Here is a 25254-nt window from a genome sequence, read left to right as displayed (position 1 = left end):
CAGCCCATAGTCAGCCAGCCCATACTCAGCCAGCCCATCCTCAGCCAGCCCATACTCAGCCAGCCCATCCTCAGCCAGCCCATAGTCAGCCAGCCCATACTCAGCCAGCCCATCCTCAGCCAGCCCATCCTCAGCCAGCCCATAGTCAGCCAGCCCATACTCAGCCAGCCCATCCTCAGCCAGCCCATACTCAGCCAGCCCATCCTCAGCCAGCCCATAGTCAGCCAGCCCATACTCAGCCAGCCCATCCTCAGCCAGCCCATACTTAGCCAGCCCATACTCAGCCAGCCCATCCTCAGCCAGCCCATAGTCAGCCAGCCCATCCTCAGCCAGCCCATACTCAGCCAGCCCATATTCAGCCAGCCCATAGTCAGCCAGCCCATACTCAGCCAGCCCATCCTCAGCCAGCCCATACTCAGCCAGCCCATCCTCAGCCAGCCATTGTTAAACTCAGCTGCCACACTGCCCACATCAAATACAATAACTGCTAAGCAAAAATGTTTTGTTCTTTTTTTGTCCCCCTTATCGTGTCATTCTGAAATTGTTTTGGGGAATGTTCAAGTTGTGTCCGGTGAGGATGTGTTTCTGTAGGTATAGGCACTAAGTGGGTAAATTGTTCCACTTTCAGGTGCATGTTCTGTGTGTTCTATTTCCACATTCATTTAAGTATCATAAGTTAACCCACACTCTAAAAATGAAAGGTTCCTGGAGTATCCTATAAGTTCTTCGAAGAACCCTTTTAAAGGGTTCTTTAAATAATCCTTTTAAGAACCCCTTTTAAATTGTTCCTCAACCTTTTGGGGTAAATTTCTACGCCCCAGCCCACACGTCATTAATATACATAAAAATAACAGAATATTTTAGTTGTCAGTGTTTATTTGGATTATAGTGGCACAGCAGAATTAAAAAATCTAAATATGAGGTAAACTCCCAGCAGAGCCCCAAGTATAATGGGTATATCCTCTGGTGTGTTGATGTTCTCCGTGTACATAGCCAGAATGATTTTGCAGTACGTTGTGATTCAACAGGTTTTCTGTTAAATGCAGAGGTGTAGGGAGGGTGACGTCTGTGAATTCAATATTTGTTTATTATACATATGAATAACAAAACATGCGCACAAGCATCTTCATAATTTCATGTTTTAATAATGGTTTTCATACACATACAGTACCTTGTCCATAATGTAGAGGCCTATGGTATATTCATTGAAGAGGTAAGGGAGGAGGATGGTAAATGTGTTGTGCATAACACACCAAGATATAACTTTGCATGCCGCCTCGTCTGTATACCGGAAGTGAGCACTTCAGTCATCTGCACCCAATACAACTAGCCTTCAACATATTCTTAACTCTTGATATCCATTGAAGTGTCCATTTTCTGTTTTAGAAAGATTTGCACAAATATCAGAAGGTAGATGGATCATCATAAAACAATATCAAATCAAATTCTATTTGACACATACACATGGTTAGCTGATGTTAATGCGAGTGTAGCGAAATATAGATCATACAAGTGACAAACCTTACCTTAAATTGAGAAGATCTTCACATTTTCCAGTTAAGTGCCTGCACCTGCTGTTCTTTCAAATTCAAATCCAAACGTTGGGCAGTTAGGTTCCTGCAAGAACCCCCACCAACTAAGGAGGTTCCTCGATGAACCCCCACCTCCTATGGGGTTCTTGGAAGAACCCTTTGGGGTTATTTTCAGTGCCAAGAACCCCAAGGTTCTCTGAAGAACTTCAAAGCTCGTAGAAGAACCCTTGTTGAACCCTTAATTTTTAGAGTGCAAGAGAGTCCACTCAAATGTTTCTCTGACTGATTGGATGCAGCTGTAGAGACTTCATGTACACATAAGGACTCTTATCATACTTGTGCATGATCTCCCTGCACCTCAGCACTCAATTTAAATAAGCTATAGCCTAGGCCTGGCCTCTAAATGTATGGGGGATGCTGGATCTACACCATGCTTCAGACGTTCACTTACAGTAAGTGCAATAGCCTCTATAGCAGCAAGGTAACTGCTTTTATACTTACTGTTGGGAAGAGTGTGGTGTGCCCGACTACACAAGCGGTAATGAGTAAACACACAACAAAAGAGTTTCAGATGCTTTTAGTGTCTCTGGCTCTCTAGTCCACAAGCTGGTCAGGCAAGAGAGTGGTTAAAGATGGTGGCCACCTGCAATGTCTTGAATCGGCATGGTCTCACTGGCAGAGTCCGTAACGCTCCTTCTGAGGAGTCTGTGGAAGTAGAGAGAAACAGTTGAAGTGGGATGGTAGGCACACTGTGTCTTCATCACTGTTCCACTTGAGTGAGGTCCAGCCTTCACTCTTGTGCCAGTCAGTTGATTAGGGAATTCCTTGAAGGTGTGCTGATTAGTAATCCTGCACAGGTGTGTTGGGTGAGAAAAGCTGTTGCGCTGTTTTCGGTTGGCCTGGTGCTGAAGGTAGTGCAGCCTTCCACAGTACTGAACTGAGTGCCGCTATCCATGGCATTGAAATGAGCGCATCTGTGCTGAGTTGGGTGGCTCTGTCTATGCTGCTGCACTGGGAGTCCTTCAGCCACACCCATGCCCATACCTCTCACTGTGCCACACTTACTATATGTTTTCATTGAGATAACATTTTTAGTGAGAATATACGGGAAATATCCACTCTGAATATTTTAGGTGTAAATGTAAAGCATAGGCCTACTGTAGATTTAGCTAGTATCCAAGTCTGCAACAACCATTTCAATGTTCATCCTGCATGTCCTTGGCATGTGCCTCCAGAACAGGCACTTAAACATCATGTAAGTGCTCCATCAGACATCTTCTGCTGTCTGCTAGATGATCTCCTCTTCTTGTGACCATAGACCTGAGAGCAGCTGCTGCTGGTAGTCATCAAATTAGACTAGACTACATCTCAGTGTGCTGACAACGTGTTAAAGGAAAGATTTCTATTGGGCTGAAGATATTCTTGTCAGGAAGGAAATAACCTACTGGCTGCCAATCATTGTCTTCCTGCTCTTTTAATTAAGTAGAAAATATGGGATATAATGGGGCTGTGTCCTATGGGGAGATAAAGGATTTCATATTCCGTTTTTATTGCTGGTTGTATTTCTGCTCAGAGAACCTTCACCTGCCTGGCACCTCTTCTGCTGCCTGATCATAGACACCCGTCATTTCCCTTTGCTGAGAAAATTGAATATTCGCCCTTTTATATTATACTGGGTTTTATCTGGCTAGATTAGAATGCATGAGGAAGACTCTCTGTCTCTCTATCTGGATTCGTTTGAGCTGTTTGCTTTTTTCCCCCTTTTTTTTTACAGCACACAGTAATTTTCTACATCCGTTTAGTGCTATAGCCTAATTAAAGCTGCAATATGCTACTTTTTGGGCGACCTGACCAAATTCACATGAAATGTGAGTTATTTCACTACCTGAACAAAAGTATGTAGACACCTGCTCGTCGAACATTTCATTCGAAATCATTGGCATGAATATGGAGTTGGTCCCCCCATTCGATGCCAGTACAGCCTCCACTCTTCTGGGAAGGCTTTCCACTACATGTTGGAACATTGCTGCGGGGACTTGCTTCCATTCAGCCAAAAGAGCATTAGTGAAGTTGGCCACTAATGTTGGGCGATTAGGCCTGGCTCCCAGTCAGCGTTCCAATTCATCCCAGAGGTGTTCAATGGAGTTGAGGTCAGGGCTCTGTGCAGGAAAATCAAGTTCTTCCACTCTGATATTGATCATGTGGGTGTGTTTACATGTGTGGGTGTGTTTACATATGTAGGTGTGTGTGCTTACGTATATTTGTTTTTAACCCAGAATGTCTGTCCACCCAGCAGTACCGTTTGGGACACCTGTAACAGACAGAATCCAATTTCAGTTGTGATCTTGGCGCACAAAGGAAGAAACACCACTAATTTAGAGGGAAATATAGTAGAATAGCTGGAATCAAGCTGTAAAATTGGTAACTAGAGGGTTGAAATCTCCCTGAGGAGAGCATCTCTGAGAAAGTAATGTGGAGCATTTCAGTCAGTCCAGAACAGCAGGAGACTGCAGTATCTTCCATGAACAAAATCGTTAGTTCTGCACAATATGGCAGAGAGATAGGCAGCAGTGAAATCAAAAACATCAGGCAAAACTGTCTCTACTCCACTATCTACTCTGACTTTATCTTCTGAACTCACTTTATACAATAATTGTGGATCTGGGAGATGGAATATGAAATAGGAACATTACAAGTGAATCAACAATAAGGATAAGGTAGCCATGTATAGGGTACAGTAGTAACTATACTGAATGAAAATATGCATGCAAAATGCAATAAGTTCAACGATTTTACTGAGTTACAGTTCATATAAGGAAGTCAGTCAATTAAAATAAAGCCAGATGTGGAGGTCCTGGGCTGGAGTATTTACATGTGGTCTGTGGTTGTGATGCTGGTTGGATGTACTGCCAAATTCTCCAAATTATGTTGGAGGCGGCTTATGGTAGAGAAATGGAAATTACGTTCTTCGGCAACAGCTCTGGCGCACATTCCTGCAGTCAGCATGCCAATTGCATGCTCCCTCAAAACTTGAGACATCTGTAGTGTTGTGTTGTGTGACATAACTGCACATTTTAGAGTGGCCTTTTATTGTCCCCAGCACAAGGGGCACCTGTGTAATGATCCATCTGTTTAATCAGCTTCTTGATATGCCACAAACGGTCAGGTGGATGGATTATCTTGGTAAATGAGAAATGTTCACTAACAGGGATGTAAACAAATTTGTGTACAACATTTGAGAGAAATAAGCTTTTTGTGTGTATGGAAAAATGTGGGGATATTTCACCTCATGAAACATGGGACCAACACTTTACATGTTTAACTGTTAGAGAGAGACTTGCCTTGAGAGTCACGTCTTGCAATTACTGTGTATCTTTCTATGGTTATTATTAATAACATACTGTAGCTTACTGTGCTAAGAACTGTGCATGTAATATGTTCAGCTATAGCCCACTGACAATAGCAGACACTTGTGTATTGTATTGCAGTAAAGTGACGACTGGTAGGGCCTCCCGAGGGGCGCAGCGTTCTAAGAAACTGTATTGCAGTGCTGCTGTAGAGGCATTACTACGTACCCGGGTTCATTCCCGGGCTGTGCCACAAACGGCCATGGCCGGGGGTCCCATAGGACGGCACACAATTGGCCCAGCGTTGTCCAGGTTAGAGGAGGGTTTGGTCGGGGGGAGCTTTACTTGGCTCATCGCGCCCTAGCAACTCCTTGTGGTGTTTCCTCTGACACATTGGTCCAGCTGGCTTCAGGGTTAAGCTAACGGGTGTTAAAGAGCGTGATTAGGCAGGTCATGATTTGGAGGACGCATGACTCCGTCTTGGCCTTTCCAGAGCCCGTTGGGGAGTTGCAGCAATGAGACAAGATCGAAATTGGGAGAAAAAGGGGAGCAAAATACAAAAATAAATAAAAAACAAAGTGATGACTGGCACAGTCTACTAAGAACTGTGCATATAATACAATCAGGTCCAGAATTATTGGCACCCGGCCTTGATAAAGACTAGCAAAAAATACTGTATTAAATTAACAATACAAATACTGACCTATATTCTATGCTAAAAAAATATATATATTATTTTATACTAGTAAAATTGTTTAGAAAAAAATATTTTGTTTGACAAGTAATACAAATAAATTCTCAAAAACATTATTGGCATCCATGTTTTCAATACTCACCCCTGTTTTCGGCACCCTCCCCTTACAAGGATAACGTAACTGAGCCTTTATCTAAAATGTTTTATGAGATTGGAGAACACATTAGGAGAGCTCTTACACCATTCTTCCATACAGAATCTTTTCCATATCCTTGATAAATACTTTGGTCTGTGCTTATGGAATGACCTCTTCACTTCAAACCACAGGTTTTCAATTGGGTTTAAGTTCGGAGACAGATGGCCATTGCAAATGTTGTTTTTGTGGTTAATTAACCAATTATTTGTAGATTTGTACGTGTGCTTGGTTATTGTCTTGCTGGAAAATCTTCCACTTGTCGCCAAGATTCAGCTTCATGGCAGAGGCAGCCCGGTTGTTGGCTAAAATGTCCTGGTACTGGATAAAATTCATGATGCCGTTGACCTTAAAAAGGGCCCACAGGACCAGTGGAAACTGAAAGACCACCACCACATTTTACATATACAGATTATTTTCAGCATATTTTTTACATTTGTTTTTTGCAATAGCGGCAGAAGGACTGTTTTACGGGCTCCTAACCCATTGTGCTATTTTATGTATTTTTTAGTGCTTATCTTAACTTTTTTTGTACATAATGTTACTGCCATCGTTTCATATGACCGACAAGAGCTTCTGAACAGCTATCACTAACCTCGAATTTGGACGAGGACTTCTACTTCAGTGAGTCAGAGGCTAAAGCCATATTGATTATCCTGGACCAGGCCGTAATCCCTGACACTCAAAGGAGAAGAAGACAGCGCTATAGAGGCTGATGCATGGACACCCTGGTGAGACTATGGCGGCCAATGAATATATAGCCTCGACCCTCTGCTCTGTTGGCAAATGTGCAATTGCTGGAGAATAAACTGTACAAGCTCAGCTGGTTTTTCTATGCATCGGCAGGACAGAACGGCAGAGTCTGGTAAGATCAGGGGGGAGGTGTGTGTCTTTATTAACAATATATTGTGTGCAATCTCTAATATTATGGAAGTTTCAACATTCTGCTCGCCTAAGTTAGAGTACGTCATGATAAGCTGTAGACCATACTATTTACCAACGCAGTTTTCATCAATATTTTTTGTAGCTGTCTATTTATCACCACAAATCGATGCTGGCACTAAGACCGCACTCAATGAATTGTACAGGGCCATAAGCAAACAAGAAAATACTCATCCAGAGGCGGCGCTCCTAGTGGCCGGTGATTTTAGTGCAGGAAAACTGAAATCAGTTTTACCTAATTTCTACCAGCATGTCACCTGTACAACTAAAAGGGATAAAAACTCTAGATCACCTTTACTCCACACACAGGGATAAATACGAAGCTCTTCCCCGTACTCCATTTCTAAATTGGAACATAACTCTATCCTCCTGATTCCTGCTTACAAGCAAATACTGAAACAGGTACCAGTGATGCACACACAGGGATAAATACGAAGCTCTAAGCTGCAGGACTTTTCGCTAGCACAGACTGGAATATGTTATGGGATTCATCTGATGGCATTGAGAAGTTTCCCACGTCTGTCACAGGCATCAATAATAAGTGCATCGACAACATTGTCCCCGCAGTGACCATACCTGCATATGCCAGCCAGAAGCCATGGATTACGATCGGCACCGAGCTAAAGGCTATAGCTGCTGCTTTCAATGAGCAGGATACTAATCTGGATGCTTATAAGAAATCCCTCTACGCCTTCCGACAAACCATCAAACAGGCAGAGGGTCAAAACAGAATCAATATTGAATCTTACTACACCGGCTCTGACACTCGCCAGATGTGGCAGGGCTTGCAAACTATCATGAATTACAAAGGCAAACCCAGCCGAGAGCTGCCCAGTGACGCGTGCCTACCAGTTGAGCTAAATGCTTTCTATGCTCACTTCGAGGCAAGCAACAGTGAACCACGCGTGAGCGCACCAGCTGTTCCAGACAACTGTATAATCACGCTCTCTTTAGCCAATGTGAGTAAGACATTTAAACAGGTTAACATTCACAAGGCTGCAGGACCAGACGGACTACCAGGACGCGTACTCAGAAGAGTCCGCTGGACAGCTGGAATGTGTCATCACTGACATTTTCAACCTCTCACTGACCCAGTCTGTAATACCTACATGTTTCAAATGAACCATCATAGTCCCTGTGCCTAACAATGCCAAGGTAACCTATGTAAATTACTCCCAACCCGGAGCACTCAAATCAAATCAAATGTTATTTGTCACATACACATGGTAAGCAGATGTTAATGCGAGTGTAGCGAAATTGTGCTTCTAGTTCCGACAATGCAGTACTATCCAACGAGTAATCTAACCTAACAATTTCACAACAATTACCTTATACACACAAGTGTAAAGGAATGAATAAGAATATGTACATAAAAATACATGAATGAGTGATGGTATAGAACGGCATAGGCAAGATGCAGTGGATGGGATACAGTATATACATATGAGATGAGTAATGTAGGGTATGTAAACATGTAAAAGTAGCATTGTTTAAAGTGGCTAGTGATACATTTATTACATCAATTTTTCCATTACTAAAGTGGCTGGAGTTGAGTCAGGATGTTAGCAGCAGCCACTCAATGTTAGTGTTGGCTGTTTAACAGTCTGATGGCCTTGAGATAGAAGCTGTTTTTCAGTCTCTTTGTCCCTGCTTTGATGCACCTGTACTGACCTCACCTTCTGGATGATAGAGGGATGAACGGGCAGTGGCTCGGGTGGTTTTTGTCCTTGATGATCTTCCTGTGACAATGTAGGTGTCCTGGAGGGCTGGTAGTTTCCCCCCGGTGATGCGTTGTGCAGACCTCACTACCCTCTGGAGAGCCTTACGGTTGTGGGTGGAGCAGTTGCCATACCAGGCGGTGATACAGCCCGACAGGATGCTCTCGATTGTGCATCTGTAAAAGTTTGTGAGTGTTTTTGGTGACAAGCCGAATTTCTTCAGCCTCCTGAGGTTGAAGAGGCGCTGTTGCGCCTTCTTCACCACGCTGTTTGTGTGGTTGGAGCGTTTAAGTTTGTCCGTGATGTATACGCAGAGGAACTTAAAACTTTCTACCCTCTCCACTACTGTCCCGTCGATGTGGACAGGGGGGTGCTCCCTCTGCTGTTTACTGAAGTTCACGATCATCTCCTTTGTTTTGTTGATGTTGAGTGTAAGGTTATTTTCCTGACACCACACTCCAAGGGCCCTCACCTGGTAATCAAGCCTACCACTGTAGTGTCGTCTGCAAACTTGATGATTGAGTTGGAGACGTGCATGGCCACGCAGTCGTGGGTGAACAAGGAGTACAGGAGAGGGCTGAGAACGCACCCTTGTGGGGCCCTAGTGTTGAGGATCAGCGAGGTGGAGATGTTGTTACCTACCCTCACCACCTGGTGAGGGTAGCTGTGAAATGCTTTGAAAGGCTAGTCATGGCTCACATCAATACCATCATCTCAAAAACACTGGATCCACTCCAATTCGCATACCCCAACAGATCAACAGATGACACAATCTCTATTGCACTCCACACTTTACTCTCCCAAATGAACAAAAGGAAAAAGGAACACCTACATGAGAATGCTGTTAAATGACTACAGCTCAGCGTTCCACACCATAGTGTCCTCTAAGCTAAGGACCCTGGGACTGAACACCCCCCCTGCAACTGGATCCTGGACTTCCTGACGGGCCGCCCCCAGGTGGAGGGTAGGTAACAACACATCCGCCACGTTGACCCTCAACACAGGGGCCTCTCAGAGATGCGTGCTTAGTCCCCTCCTGTACTCCCTTTTCATCCACGGCTGAGTAGCCGCCGCCGACTCCAACACCATCATTAAGTTGGCTAATGACACGAAAGTGGTCGGCCTGATCACCAATGACAATAACACAGCCCGTAGGAAGGAGGTCAGAGACCTGGCAGTGTGGTGCCAGTACAACAACCTCTCCCTCAACGTGGGCAAGACAAAGGAGTTTATCGTGGTCTACAGGAAACAGAGGGCCGAACATGCCTCCATTTACATCAACAGGGCTGTAGTGGAGCAGGTCGAGGGCTTCAAGTTCCTTGGTGTTCACATTACGAAGGACCTGTAATGTTCCAAACACACCAACACAGTCAAGAAGAGGGCACGACAACATCTATTTCCCCTCAGGAGGCAGAAAATATTTGGCATGGGCCCTCAGATACTCAAAACGTTATGCAGCTGCACCATTAAGAGCATCTTGACTGGCTGCACCACCGCTTGGTATAGTAATTGCTCGTAATCTAACTGCAAGGTGCTACAGAGGGTAGTGTGTAGGACCTCTATACTTGGCGGTGTCAGAAGATGGCACTAAAAAGGCCCTAAAAATTGTCGAAGACTCCAGGCACCCAAGTCATAGACTGTTCTCTCTGCTACTGCATGGCAAGCGGTACCGAAGCGACAAGTCTGGGACCAAAAGTCTCCTGAAAAGCTTCTACCCCAAAGCCATAAGACTGTTGAACAGTTAATGAAGTGTCTACCCAGACAATTTACATTGACCCTCTTTATTACTTTTTTCTTTATCTTAATTGTTTTGCACTGACTCCCTTGCACTGGCTCTATGCACACTCATTAGACTCTACCCACACACTCACATATACTACACTGACAATCCAACACACACTCCAACACAAACACACACACACAGACACACACACACACACACACACACACACACACACACACACACACACACACACACACACACACACACACACACACACACACACACACACACACACACACACACACACACACACACACACACACACACACACACACACACGCTTTGGAGGATATTTTAACAAGGGTATTGTTAATCTTGACAATATGTCCTCCAAACACTGACTTCGAGGGCATTGTCACTTTTGAACAACGGGTTATCAGCATATTTAAATAATGATTAATATATTTTCATTAAAAACTGTATTTATTTATTCATACTATTTCATCCTTTCACAAGATATAGTCCCAGTTGCTAGAGATGCGACCCATTCATTTGGTATTTTTGTTCTGTATCCACAGTATGTACGCAACCCGGTCGTTCATTCTAAGTGTTCTATTGCCATACTGGCTGGCAATGTTCTTATCCATTGTTTGCTTGCTAGCCAACTTACAGTCACATCGAACAGTGCTACCAGAATAACAACAAAGTTGCTGCATTTGTTTAAGCTGTTTTCTAGTGACATTTATTTGGATACATCCATAACAATAAGCTAATGATGCACAATTTCGCCTGGCATAGATAATGTGATGAGAATCAGGACTGTTGTTGAGAGGAGCTGGCCAAGAACACAGCTAACACAATCACTTCAAACTGAAGCTGGAAAGACTGAACTAGCTGCAGTTCATTTAGTTTTACCTGTTTTCTATTGACATTTCTATTTAAATATGCATTAAAAAAAATATGCTGATTCATGATTTCGACTGGCTGAGAAAAGCTGCCAGTCAATCTCATCCCGATTCCCGATCCCTACGCGTTCATTACTATGGGACACTGGAGATCGGATTTCAATACTGAAACAACATTGCAAATGTCAGACAGGAAGGTTCATACAAATCTTCGCTATTGCTATTCTAAAAGAAAAGGGAGATAATGTCTCAATGCTTTTTACAGTGGAGATCAAGTTTATAAATTGTCTGGCTGGGCTGATGAGACATTGGATTGTGCAGTGAGATGGAACAGAGTAAATAGGCATTTCAACGTCATAGTTTTAGCGGGTGTTTACTTGTGGAATAGACACTGGCTGGAATGCGGTTTTAACCAATCAGCTTCCAGAATTAGGCTCACCCGTTGTATGAACACACAAAACACTCACACAAAACACGCACAAATGCATATTGACGTCATACATACACACTCACACATAGACACACATTCACACTTCACATACGCTGCTGAACTCTGTTTATTATACAGTTGAAGTCCGAAGTTTACATACACCTTAACCAAATACATTTAAACTCAGTTTTTCACAATTCCTGACATTTAACCCTAGTAAAAATTCCCTGTCTTAGGTCAGTTAGGATCACAACTTTATTTTAAGAATAATAGTAGAGAGAATGATTTATTTCAGCTTTTATTTCTTTCATCACATTCCCAGTGGGTCAGAAGTTAACATACACTCAATTATTATTTGGTAGCATTGCCTTTAAATTCTTTACCTTGGGTCAAACATTTAGAGTAGCATTCCACAAGCTTCCCACAATAATGTGGGTGAATTTTGGCCCATTCCTCCTGACAGAGCTGGTGTAACTGGGTCAGGTTTGTAGGCCTTCTTACTCGCACACGCTTTTTCAGTTCTTCCCACAAATGTTCTGCAGGAATGAAATCAGGACTTTGAGATGTCCACTCCAATACCTTGACTTTGTTGTCTTTAAGCCATTTTGCCACTATTTTGTGAAGTGCACCAGTCCCTCCTGCAGCAAAGCACCCCCACAACATGATGCTGCCACCCCCGTTCTTCACGGTTAGGATGGTGTTCTTCGGCTTGCAGGCCTCCCCCTTTTTCCTCCAAACATAACAATGGTCATTATGGCCAAACAGTTCTATTTTTGTTTCATCAGACCAGAGGACATTTCTCCAAAAAGCACAATCTTTGTCCCCATGTACAGTTTCAAACCGTAGTCTGGCTTTTTCATAGCGGTTTTGGAGCAGTGGCTTCTTCCTTGCTGAGGAGACTTTCAGGTTATGTCGATATAGGACTTGTTTACTGTGGATATAGATACTTTTGTACTTTTTCCTCCAGCATCTTCACAAGGTCCTTTGCTGTTGTTCTGTGATTGATGCACACTTTTCACACTAAAGTACGTTCATCTCTAGGAGACAGAACACGTCTCCTTTCTGAGCGGTATGACAGCTGCGTGGTCCCATGGTGTTTATACTTGTGTACTATTGTTTGTACAGAGATGAATGTGGTACCTTCAGGCGTTTGGAAATTGCTCCCAAGGATGAACCAGACTTGTGGGGGTCTACCAGTGGTGGGCCGTCAGGGCCAGCAAGGCCTTCTCTGCTGGCCTAAACATCATTAGAATATTTAAAAAAATTCTGAGGTCTTTGCTGATTTCTTTTGATTTTCCCATGATGTCAAGCAAAGAGACACTGAATTTGAAGATAGGCCTTGAAATACATCCACAGGTACACCTCCAATTGACTCAAATGATGTCAATTAGCCTATCATAAGATTCTAAAGCCATGACATAATTTTCTGGAATTTTCCAAACTGTTTAAAGGCAGTCAAATCAGTGTATTTAAACTTATGACCCACTGGAATTGTGATACAGTGAATTATAAGTGAAATAATCTGTCTGTAAACAATTGTTGAAAAAACAAAGTAGATGTCCTAAACGACTTGCCAAAACTCTAGTTTGTTAACAAGAAATGTGTGGAGTGGTTGAAAAATGTGTTTTAATGACTCCAACCTAAGTGTATGTAAACTTCCGACTTCAACTGTATGTCCAGATTGCCTAGTTACTTTTACCCCTACCCACATGTACTGTACATACTGTATTATCTCAACTACCTCGTACCCCTGCACATTGACTCGGTACTCCTTTAATATGTTTTACTATTTCCTTTTTTATTTAGCATATATTTCTCTTACTTTTTAACTCTGCGTTGTTGGGAATGGGATTGTAAGTAAGCATTGCACTGTAAACCTGTTGTATTCGGTGCATGAGACCAATAACATTTGATTTGATATGCATCTATCTTTTGATGCCAAACCCACCACTGGTGTGCGTGGCAAAATAGTTCTTGTTTCATGTCATCTGACCATAGCTCCGGTTCCAATCTGAAACTCCAGGCATTTACATTTGTTGTTTGCTCTCAATAAAGGCTTTTTTTCTGGCAACCCTTCCAAAGAGCTTATTGGCATGGAGGAGGCATCTAATTGTAGATTTGGAGACTTGGTGACCTAAAGATGCGACCAAGGTCTCTAATTCTCCAACTTTGGCCCTTGCCTCCCGAACCACCTCCCTCACTGTGCATGGGGACAAGATACACTTGCATTCAATACCAGACAAGTTTACCAGTGTTCCAGTGGTTTAAAGATCTTAATTTCTGTCCCAAAAGTGGTAAGTGGTATATTTAATTTTGTACCCATTGCCTGATTTATGAAGGTCGAAAACTCTCTTTTCTTTTGTGAGCCTATTGCCTTTTCCCATGGTGATGGATGACAAAGGGATATTAAATGCATGTTACCTAACTTTTATACCCTTGTGAAACAAAAGCCACGGAAGGCCACATTACAGTTCCTTAAGATGAGAAAATAAAAAATAAAGTCGATTGTTAATGCAGATTAAATAAAAAAGAAAATAAATGAAATATATTTATCTTATGAATGGCAGTAGTAAAGAAAGTATATATATTGTTTTGCACACAATATAGCTCAGTATTTGAACTATTTATTTTATACAGTCTTTTTATCTCAACTTTATCAAAGGTGTCAATAATTTTGTACTTGACTGTATGTAGCTATAGCCCTCTGACAATAGCATTACACTGGTGTATTATATTGTAGTGAAGTGATGGCTATCTCTACTAGCGACTCCTTGGATAGTCAGATTTGTAGGTAAGACCTGACAGCGGCATTTAAAAAATAGCCGCCCAGGTTCTATTGCATTATCACTGTCGGTTTGATTGACTGGAAGACAACACATTGCCTCCAATCCTGGCTCTCCTTAGTGAGTCTGTCAAATCATATTTTTGGCACAGGGACATGCTGTTGGAGAGCCCTGGCTGGGTCACTGTAGCAGTCAGAGTTGGCTGCAGGAACCTCCACTGTGATCAGATTTACTGATAATCTGGTAATGTGGTCCAATAGCTCCCCTGATGAAACAGGAAAACCAGTCCTCGACCAGACAATGCTGTGAGCAGATACACTGAGCCAACACATTCAGTGTGAAAGTGTGTGTTTACATTCTGACTGTGCCAATTTACTGCTTAAGAGCAACAGTTATCAATGCTATTGAGGCCAAGATAAATGACAGAGAATTCAATTTTCCTCCATCCAAACATGATTATGCTATGGTTTAGTCGATGTCTGCTATTGCTGATTTCTTGCAGGTTGTTGAGGTGGGAATTCAACCTAACCATCACTATGTTACGATAAATACTGTACTGCTCCTGTGTAAGGGAAATGTTTCGATGACAATCAATGTTTTTTTGTTTTTCTCGATTTCAACATGTTCAAATCAATCAAATGTTAATTGAATTGTGTAATTTAATGTAATTCTATGAATAAGTGATTTTTCTCCAGTGCCTGTTTCCCCACAGTGCAAGTTTGTTTGAATATTGTTGCAGCTGTTTTAAAGGATGTTAGTTATGTTTATTGATGTTAGTCATCAGTCAATCGGCCTGAGTATGATATTGAAAATCTAAGGAGCAGACATCTCAACATTAACTGTTCAGAGGAGACTGCATGAAGCATGGAGGAGGAGGTGTGATGCCGTGGGGGTGCTTTGCTAGTGACACTGTCAGTGATTTATTTAGAATTCAAGGCACACTTAACCAGCATGGCTACCACAGCATTCTGCAGCAATACGCCATCCCATCTGGTTCGTGCTTAGTGGGACTACCATTTTTTAAATTGATTTTTTTCAACAGGACAATGATCCATAACACACCTCCAGTTAATCGAAAATGAGACATGGCAATCTGCACAGAGGCAAAAAGACCATTTTTAAACAATGGATTAGCTTTTCTTAGTAATCTATTTGAGAACCGTTTAGGGTTCAAGTAAAACTTTTGAATAAGTGAAGCTTTGAGGTTTTTAGTGCTTTTATATTTAATAATCTCAACCCACCCAAATCATATTCATTATATAGATAGACACGCTTTATTTGGTCTGGTTTAGCTTCCCAGATAAAGCTAAATATATTTTGCTCAAATAATTTGAAAAACAAATCATCAGGAGTAGGCAGCGCCGTAAGTAAGTGAGTAAACTGAGATATGACTAAGGAGTTGATCAGGGCAATTTTTCAGTAAATAGACAGAGGTATTTACCTCTCCATTGTTGCTGGATCTTGTCTATTTTTACAAGTTTTCTATTGAAATTAATTGTGGAGAGCTTATTTATATATTTTGTGAAATGAATACCAGGTATCTCTACTTCACCATCAGCCCATTTTATAGGTACACTGCAGGGTCATGTAAAATTGTATTTTTTTAAAGATCCAATACGTAATGTTGTACTCTTATCATAATTAATGTTTTAGTCCAGAGAGTTCAGAAAAGTTATCTAGATTTTCAATGAGACATTGCAGAGATCTAGCTTGCGGACGTATTATAAAACTTGAGTCATCGGCATACATGGACACCTTTGTTTTTAAGCCTTGGATTTCTAATCCTCTAATGTTGTTATTCGATCTGATTTTAATATCTAGCATTTCGATGGCCATAACAAATAGATATGGTGACCGCAGACACCCTTGTTTAACTCCGCTTGACAATTCAAAACTCTTTGGGAAGTAGCCGTTATTTACTATTTTACACCTGGGGTTGCTATACATTGTTTTTTTTTACCCATTTTCTAAAATAATTAATGAAATTGAAAAGTTCCAGGCATTTATAAATAAAATCCAGTCTTACTTTATCAAATGCCTTTTCAAAATCCACTACAAATACCAGGCCTGGCCTTTTAGATGTTTCATGACGTTTTATTATTTCTAGTAGTTGTCGTATATTATCTCTAATGCATCGTTTATGTAAAACACCTGTCTGATCAAAGTTTAACAATACCTGGTAAAATCCTTTAATTCTGAGTACAATGCATTTCACTAGTATTTTTTGCATCACAACGTTGGAGTGTAAGGTGAGTCCAGTGTTTTAGAAAGTCTGGGTCTTTATATTTAACATCTGGGTCTTGTTTTAATAATAGTGAAAATAGACGTACCTGCTGAGTACCTGACAGACTACCATTTCTATAGGAGTAGTTAAAACAATCTAACAATGGCGCTTTTTGTATAGAAAGGCTTGATATACCTCTACCGGTATGCCATCAAGCCCTGGGGGTTTTCCAGACTAAAATTATTTAATAGCCTCAAAAACGTATTCCTCTGTTATTTGGCCTTCGCACTGATCTTTCTTTACATTTGATCATTTTCCATTTCTTAATATTATTTGGAAATAATTCCTGTGGAAAAGAGAACATCTGCCTAAAAGAATTAGCTTACTCTTTTAAAATATAATTTGGAGAATCATAGGTCATCATAGGTTATTTTTGTTAGCATTCCTGTATTGGCGATTCAGGAAGAACTTTGTGCATTTTTCTCCATATTCCTTCCAGTTTGATTTAGTTTTGTAATATATTACATTAGATTGTTCTTGAATAAGTTCGAGTTCTTTTTGTTTTTCCTCTAACTTATTTTGTATCTCTGCAGTACCGTTTTATTGCTATCTACCTGTACTATTAGTTCATGGATTTCCGTTAGTCTCTCGATAAGAGTTACGTGAATGCCAATTAGATGGTGATCCGATCTCCTTTTAAAACTTTTTTAACCTTTGATGCAAGAGAGAAAGAGACAAGAAAGTAGTCAAGACGACTAGCTTGATTAAGTATGTATATCCATGTATATCTCACTAGGTCGGGTTTTTTAGTCTCCAAATATCCACTATTTCTAATGTGTCCATAATATTTGTGATTTTCTTAAGGACACAGTGATGATAGTTTGTAGAGTGATTACCTTTACGGTCCATTTAAGTACTTAACACTGTATCATAGTCTCCTACCATAATGATTAGATCATTTGTTGCCTGTAAGTTCAATAAATTGGTATAAATGTTTTCGAAGAAGTATGGATCATCCTGATTTGGACCATACAGATTAATGAGCCAAATCTCTTTTTCGTCCACTTTCATGTTCAAAAGGATCCACCTTCCTTGCGAATCATTCCTGACTATTTGCACATTCAGATCAACATTTTTGTTAATGAATATCATCACACCTTTTGAGTTCCTTTGTCCATTACAGAAAATTATTTCACCACCCCATTCCCTTTTCCACGCAACTTCATCTAAGGATGTAGAGTGAGTTTCCTGTAAACAGTATATGTTATATTCCTTTTCATGTAAAGACGGATCTTTTTTATAATCTGCTAAACTGCTAAATTACAATTATAACTGGCTATACTTATTTCACCCATTACCATAACTAGATACTATTCTCAGTCTAAATTGACCATAATTAGTGCTTGTAAAGTTACTGCCATCAGAGGTATTATGACAGTCAAAATTAGAGCTTTCAAATGTTTGATATTTAGAATTCAAGAAATAGGTTCTAGCAATATATGTTTTATTCCCTTGCCTGTTTGCCTGTGAGCCAATGCCACAGATTTGAGAAAAATGAGACAAGATATTATGTGTGTAGTAACATTGAGTTGGTTGATGTGCATGATGTTGGATGTAATTTAGTGAGAGTGTGTACGATGTCTGTATAAGAGTAAGACTATAATGTATGATGTCCAAATAAATAATAACTCTGCCAATTTGCATGGTTGAGTGTCTATGTGTGTAACATGTAGTGGGTATAGCCTTAATATTCATGATGATAGTTGTAATCCATATCGTATCACCGTCATAGTTGCATCATAATTATTATTATATATCATAATTACCTTTAACATCATTGAAAAACACATCCCAGCATTTCCATAGCAATTGACGTTTCACATGATCATGAAAGAGACCTTGCATTACTCAAGAGACGGCTTCACTACAGTACAAATGTATTCCGTACAATATGTTATTATTCCCCAATGCACCTATTCTGATATATTCCCTTTGCTTGTTGTAAACATATATTAACTTGTAGACAAATACATAAAAAAGATAGACAAGCAATCTCGACCATAGAGAGAGGGAGAGAAGAGAATAGAAAAGAGAGAAAGAGGGAGTGAGAGAAGAGAGCAAGATCAGGTCTGTGTATGTATAAGTCTGTATGTGTAAGCGAGCATGTAATTGAGTACGTGTGTGTTCATATCCACTTCATAGTGTTCAGATATTTTTTACAATTCCCATACTTTCTTTTCTTTGTAACATGAAGTTACTGTAGCATTTTACTGTAGAATTTAGTACAGCCATGGTGTTATGGAGCTGTCTAAGAATAGCTGTCAATCTATAAAGAGTTTGTCCACAATGAGAAAGGCACGCTTACCCTTCTCCCTTTGTTGCCTTTGTACCGAATACCGTCTCTCACGACATTCATTTATCTCCCTTGGAAATTGGTCATTGAGACCGATTTTGGTCCCTTTAAGCTCCCTTCCCCTGCTTTTGATCAGCTCCTTTTGTTGGTAGTGTTCAAATTTTGCGATGATCGGTCGGGGACCCTTGGTATTGTCGCTCTGAGATCAAAGTCTGTGTACTCGGCGGAAAGCCACGTTGTTCCCAGTCGCTATAGGAAGTTTCAAGGCGGATTGCATGAATTCTCTTATCGCGCCCTCTGGATTGTTGGATGCATCCTCAGGAATCCCAGAAAAATTAGATTTTCACGCATGCTACGACTTTGTATGTCTAGTAGTGATTCCTTCATCACCCTGTTTTCCCTGAGCAGACAGTCCATGTTGGAATCGTGGATTTTTACCTTGGCTGTGAGTGCCTTGTTTTCTCCTTGGAGCGTGAGAATTTCACTCTGGCTAAACTACAAACTCCCACTCAGCCCTGCTACCTCCTCACACAACTTTTCAGTGTTGCATGGATTCCAGCTAGAGCACTAGCCTCTACTTCAATGGTAAGTAAATAGTTTGTGTAGATGAATCTGTTTTTCTTTTTTTGTCGTGTCAAAATTATTTTGCGAGGTAGTCGGATCTTTCCATGATGGAGAATGTTGTTCCTCCATAGCGTAAAGCTGTTGGTACGTGTCGATTTCCCTCAGGATCTCCTTAGTATCCAGGCTGGCTCTTTACTGCAACCAGTTGTTTAACGAAAATATAACAATGAGGCTTTCCCACGACGACAACAGGTGCCTGTAGTTCAGCCAGCTAGCACTTGCAGAATCCATGCAAAAAATGGAACACAAACTTGCAGTCCCAGCCATGAAAGCTAACGCATTGTGGAATCCTTAGCTGTGTATACTTAGAAGAACACTGAAATATTTCTCAAGCATTGAGTTTTTTAAATACATTTTTCAGACTGTGTTTGGTTCCCTGTGCTGAATGCAAGGCATGGCTACAAAGCAACATGTCTGCTCTGCATAGTGGAGAAGCAGCTTCCATATACCTTGTCTCTCCCCTATGTTTTATGGGTCGTTCCACCTCAAAAATCCCTAAAGGGGATTTCAACAACCACCATCTTAGATTGTTCTGGAATTATTTCTGTAGTTAGTAAACGAAGAGATATCATTCATAAAACATGATTTTGTTGAAGTAGAATTTGATCTTATGATAGTTGATTGCACTGAAATTGCACTGAAATTGCCGATTTTAATATATAGAATGTTTGACATGGTGTTTGACAAGTAGTATGAAGCGGTGGCTTGGAGTATTACTTCACCATACTATGTAATGTATTCCCTGTTAATCTGGAGATGTTTTTTTCCCCCTGTTCAGAAAATATTGTAATTCAATAGCTTGCATTATTTACCATAAAGTGGTGTGAAAGTACCAGGTTTTGACCACAAGATGCTGCTATTCTTGCTATTTTGCGACACTCCTTTATCCATTTTGCTGGTCTCATGTTTATTAAATAGATTACTACATTTAATTTGCAACTAGGTAGAAACCAATAGATTTGGATGATGATTAAAATATATTGTGTGGTCATCCTCACAATTCAAGCCAGTCGTCCATGAAAGCAAATCCGTTTCCCTTCTTTTACTAAATATTATCTGAATCCTATAAATTAAAATTGCCTATTTGGATGCAGTCAATTGCCTTAATTTATCTGAGATAAAATGTAATATTTCAGGACTGCCAATCTTTTCGGTTTTCTAACTACATAAACAATTTCAGAGCAATCTGAGGTGGTGGGTGACATGGCTTTCTGAAATGGCATGGAACAAATCTTATGTGCAGTAATAGTGGTCTACTCGTGTTGTTTCATTGCAGAGGCAGCATCTTTCTGAATGGACACTAATCTTGTCTAATGTTCCATGCTAGAGTGTAAAGGCAATAGGTTGCCATTTGGGATGCAGAAGAAGACCATTTGATTCCTCAGTGGACCATGCTGCTGCTCACACCGACTGGAGCTCTCAGCCACAGACTCAGACATCTCAGTCTCTTCTTAGCCCAGGTCTCTTGGCGTGTGACCTTATTCACGGTGACATTTTCAGCCATTAATCTCTAGACACACGTAAAGTGATGGAGTACCTTTCCAAGGTTACATTGTGCTCATGTCACACCACTTCCAGGTCATTTAACCCTGCAGTTGTCAGCAGCATCAATGCGGGAGGTTCAGCTGTTATTTAATCAGCTCAGGAAAGACCTCAGGACATCACTGTTTTGGTTGGTTGTTTGGTTGACATTTTTGCTATGTACTGTAGTCGATATATGGTAGCATCACTGTTTGGGCGCCATTTGCACAACAAAAAAAGAGTGTCTCTAGTGACAAAATACAATATATTCTTTAGTAATACTGTGTATGCTTTCAGCAGCATTTACTTCCAAACTGCTTTTTTTGTGTCCACGATGATTAATGTGCTTCTGAAATTAAACAGTGCAGACACATAAAGCATTCTACACTGACTATTCCCGGTGATCTGACAACAAGCAGTGTTTATTTTTTGTGCTCTCAGAATGTCATCCCCTGTCTTTATGTGCCATGAGATGAACATTGTAATCACTGTTTTAAGTGAAGAAATTTTAACATTTCTCTACCCGGCAACACAATGGAACATGATTCTCTCAACAGTTTTGGAAACAATAGAACCGCAATGTTTGCTTAGCTATTGCGTTTAGGGATTATTCCTACATATTAATAATGCGGGACTGTTTCTCTAATCTAACCAATTCACATATGCAATACAGTATTCAAGATAGCTCATGTTGTCTTTCTCCCATGATTTCCCTCTGGGCTTCTGTAATGGGAGACTATCATTGATTTATAATCTCCTTCAGGAACAATGAACTGCTGTAACCTACCTGGAACCCCAGGTTTAGTCTGTCAGGTCTGTTTGCTGGTGCAGTATATTGGGAGTAAAAGGTTACCCACTAAACCAGGGCCTTGAACATAGCGACAGGATATTTACAGTGATGACCCTGTCCCTTTGTGTTAACAGTGTTATTTTATCATAATGTAATAACACTTTATGGATCTGTTGACAAACAGACCCAAGACAATCGTTATACGCTGCTTCGCCTCTCTCCTTTCTTATCACAATGGGGGCGAAATTGCGTTAATGTTTGTTTTCTGTTCACTGCGAATTATGGCCAAAGACCTCTGTGAGCCAGTCGCTCTGCGATTCCTGGTGATATATTTTCCTGATGAATTGTGAAATCAATGCGGGCCACTGGAACACTGCAATCCCCAATGTCAAAGCTGTGCCTTTGCATGGAACATTTATTTTTGTGGAGGCAGCTGTTGCTGTTGCCACGGTTGGTATTTTACAATACAGTGGTACCAACTATCCTGGCAACCTTTTAAACAGACCCTAGAAAAAACACACAGCAACCTCGATATGAGGACAGTTTTGAATTGTGCATAGTGTTGTATCGCTCTCTCTGTCTCTGCTCATTCTCTCTCTCTCTGTCTCTCTCTCTGCTTGTTCACTCTCTCTCTGCTCGTTCACTCCCTGTTTCTCTCTTTCTCCTAATTATGTCTGTCTCTCTGCTCGTTCTCTCTCTGTCTCTGCTCATTCTCTCTCTCTCTGCTCTTTCACTCCCTCTGTTTCTCTCTCCTCCCTCTGTCTCTGCGCTTTTTCTCTCTGTCTGTCTCTCTCTTTGTATCTCTCACTGCTCGTTCCTTCTATCTCTGCTCGTTCGCTCTCTCTCTCTACTTTATTATGTTTTACTGTGGTGTAGTGTAGTGTGATTCATTTCAAAACTGTAAGAAATGATATCACTGACGGACAAACACTCAAAAAATGTCGCAGTGGTCACTGCATCGCAGTGCTAGCTGTGCCACTAGAGATTCTGGGTTCGAGTCCAGGCACTGTCGCAGCCGGCCGTGACCGGGAGACCCATGGGGCGGCGCACAATTGGCCCAGCGTCGTCTGGGTTAGGGGAGGGTTTGACAGGCAGGGATGTCCTTGTCCCATTGCGCACTAGCGACTGTCGCGGGCCGGGCGCAGTGCACACTGACACAGTCGCCAGGTGCACAGTGTTTCCTCCAACACATTTGTGCGGCTGGCCCCGGGTTATTTACCTTTATTTAACCAGGCAAGTCAGTTAAGAACATATTCTTATTTTCAATGACGGCCTGGGAACAGTGGGTTAACTGCCTGTTCAGGGGCAGAACGACAGATTTGTACCTTGTCAGCTCTGGGGCTTGAACTCGCAACCTTCCGGTTACTAGTCCAACGCTCTAACCACTAGGCTACGCTGCCGCCCGAAGTGGGTATTGTGTTAAGAAGCAGTGCGGCTTGTTGGGTTGTATTTCGGAGGATGCACAGTTCTCGACCTTCGCCTCTCCCGAGTCCGTACGGGAGTTGCAGCGTTGAGACAAGACTGTAACTACCATTTGGATACCACGAAATTGGGGAGAAAACGCATAGGATGGCAATAATAATAATAATAATATATGCCATTTAGCAGACGCTTTTATCCAAAGCGACTTACAGTCATGTGTGCATACATTCTACGTATGGGTGGTCCCGGGAATCGAACCCACTACCCTGGCGTTACAAGCGCCATGCTCTACCAACTGAGCTACAGAAGGAAGCAACTTTCCAACAAGTTAGTTCGTAAAATATTTGACCTGGTAGAGCTGCCCCGGTCAACTGTAAGTGCTGTTATTATGAAGTGGAAACGTCCAAGAGCAACAACGGCTCAGCCGCAAAGTGGTAGGCCACACAAGCTCACAGAACGGAGAGACCGACGAGTCCTGAAGCCTGTAGCACTCACAACTGATTTCCAAACAGCAACGTCAGCACAATAACTGTTAGTCGGGAGCTTCATGAAATGGGTTTTCATGGTCAAGCAGCCGCACACAAGCCTAAGATCACCATGCGCAATGCCAAGCGTCGGCTGGAGTGGTGTAAAGCTTGACTCCATTGGATTCTGGAGCAGTGGAAATGCGTTCTCATGCTTCACCATCTGACATTCCGATGGACGGATATGGATTTGGCAGGCAGGAGAACGCTGCCTGCCCCAATGCATAGTGTCAAATGTAAAGTTTGGTGGAGGAGGAAAAATATTCTGGGACTGTTTTTCATGGTTCGAGCTATGCCCCTTAGTTCCAGTGAAGGGAAATCTGAACAGCATACAATAACATTCTAAAAGATTCTGTGCTTCCAAATTTGTGGCAACAGTTTAAGGAAGGCCCTTTACTGTTTCAGCATGACTATGTCAAGATCGGTGTGGAAGAACCTAAAATGGCCTGCCCAGAGCCCTGACCTCGTCCCCATCGAACACCTTTGGGATGAATTGGAATGTTGACTGCGAGTCAGGCCTAATCACCCAAGATCAGTGCCTGACCTCACTAATGCTCTGAATGCTCTGGCTGAATGGAGGCAAGTCCCCGCAGCAATGTTCCAACATCTAGTGGAAAGCCTTTCCAGAAGAGTGGAGATATAGCAGCAAAGGGGGGACCAACTCCATATTACTGCCCATGGTTTTGGAATGAGATGTTCGACAAGCAGGTGTCCACATACTTTTGGTCATGTAGTGTATATGAAGCCTTCCAATGTGCAAGATTAAGTGTTATGAGATGGAACCTCCATAATGGTTGAACATTTTTTCTTTCATTACTCCTAAAATGGAACCTCACCTGATCAAAACACAATAGCCCTTAGACAATTGGCTTGCAATGTATTTTATTGTCTAAAGTTATTGTTTCATATTGTTTCAGGGTGGTTTTTCTGGCTAGCTACAGCATGGGGTTCTCATACTGCTGTCAAAGAACGATCTGTTGAACTGATCGGATAATTAGAATGCTTAGTCTTTGTTGTCTTGGGAGACATTTTTGATTGACAGTGGTAGTGAAAACTTCATGCATAATTGAGAACTTAGGTAGCTGTCCATTGAAATGCCTGATGTCCACAGGTGCAAGAGGAGCCAATTTATTTAATACATTCTAGTATCAGACTGTTCTCGACCCCGTTTGAAATGCTAATACCTATGGGAATTTGAGTGAAATTGCTTATTACTTTCAACTTTTAAAAACTACTTTGGTGATATTTTGTCCATGGAGACACTTTGAGTATGTGGATCCCAGGGGCCTTTCGTGCTCTGACCCTGTATGAGTGTGACTGTGACCTCTATCTTTTTTACTGTGGATATTGACGGCAAGACCAGACAGTCCGAAAGCAAAGCCAGGATTATTACTCCTCCAGCTTCCACCATTTCTTATATCTGCTTCTGAAATGATACTGCAGCTCCTGTGAGCTTGAAATTGAATTCATAATGAACAGAGTCAATAGGCAGCCAGTGTTCCATTCTCTCAGAAATCACCTTGAAGTGA

At 41.5% G+C, this 25254-nt stretch overlaps 1 protein-coding gene and 1 long non-coding RNA gene across 2 annotated transcripts in view; one reads left to right on the top strand and one right to left on the bottom strand.

Moving 5' to 3' along the window:
* Positions 1 to 25254, top strand: part of lrp1bb (low density lipoprotein receptor-related protein 1Bb) — a 410377-nt gene that overhangs the window by 20648 nt on the left and 364475 nt on the right. The window lies entirely within an intron of this gene.
* On the bottom strand, positions 875 to 2313 carry LOC118366895 (uncharacterized). Its single transcript, XR_004822046.2, has 3 exons — positions 1527 to 2313; positions 1172 to 1377; positions 875 to 1066 (listed from the first exon to the last, which is right to left on the bottom strand). It is a non-coding gene; the product is annotated as an uncharacterized LOC118366895 (long non-coding RNA).

The sequence above is a fragment of the Oncorhynchus keta genome, chromosome 34 (assembly GCF_023373465.1).
Source record: "Oncorhynchus keta strain PuntledgeMale-10-30-2019 chromosome 34, Oket_V2, whole genome shotgun sequence".
In the NCBI taxonomy this organism is placed as follows: domain Eukaryota; kingdom Metazoa; phylum Chordata; class Actinopteri; order Salmoniformes; family Salmonidae; genus Oncorhynchus; species Oncorhynchus keta.
This window is presented reverse-complemented; position numbering and strand designations above follow the sequence as displayed.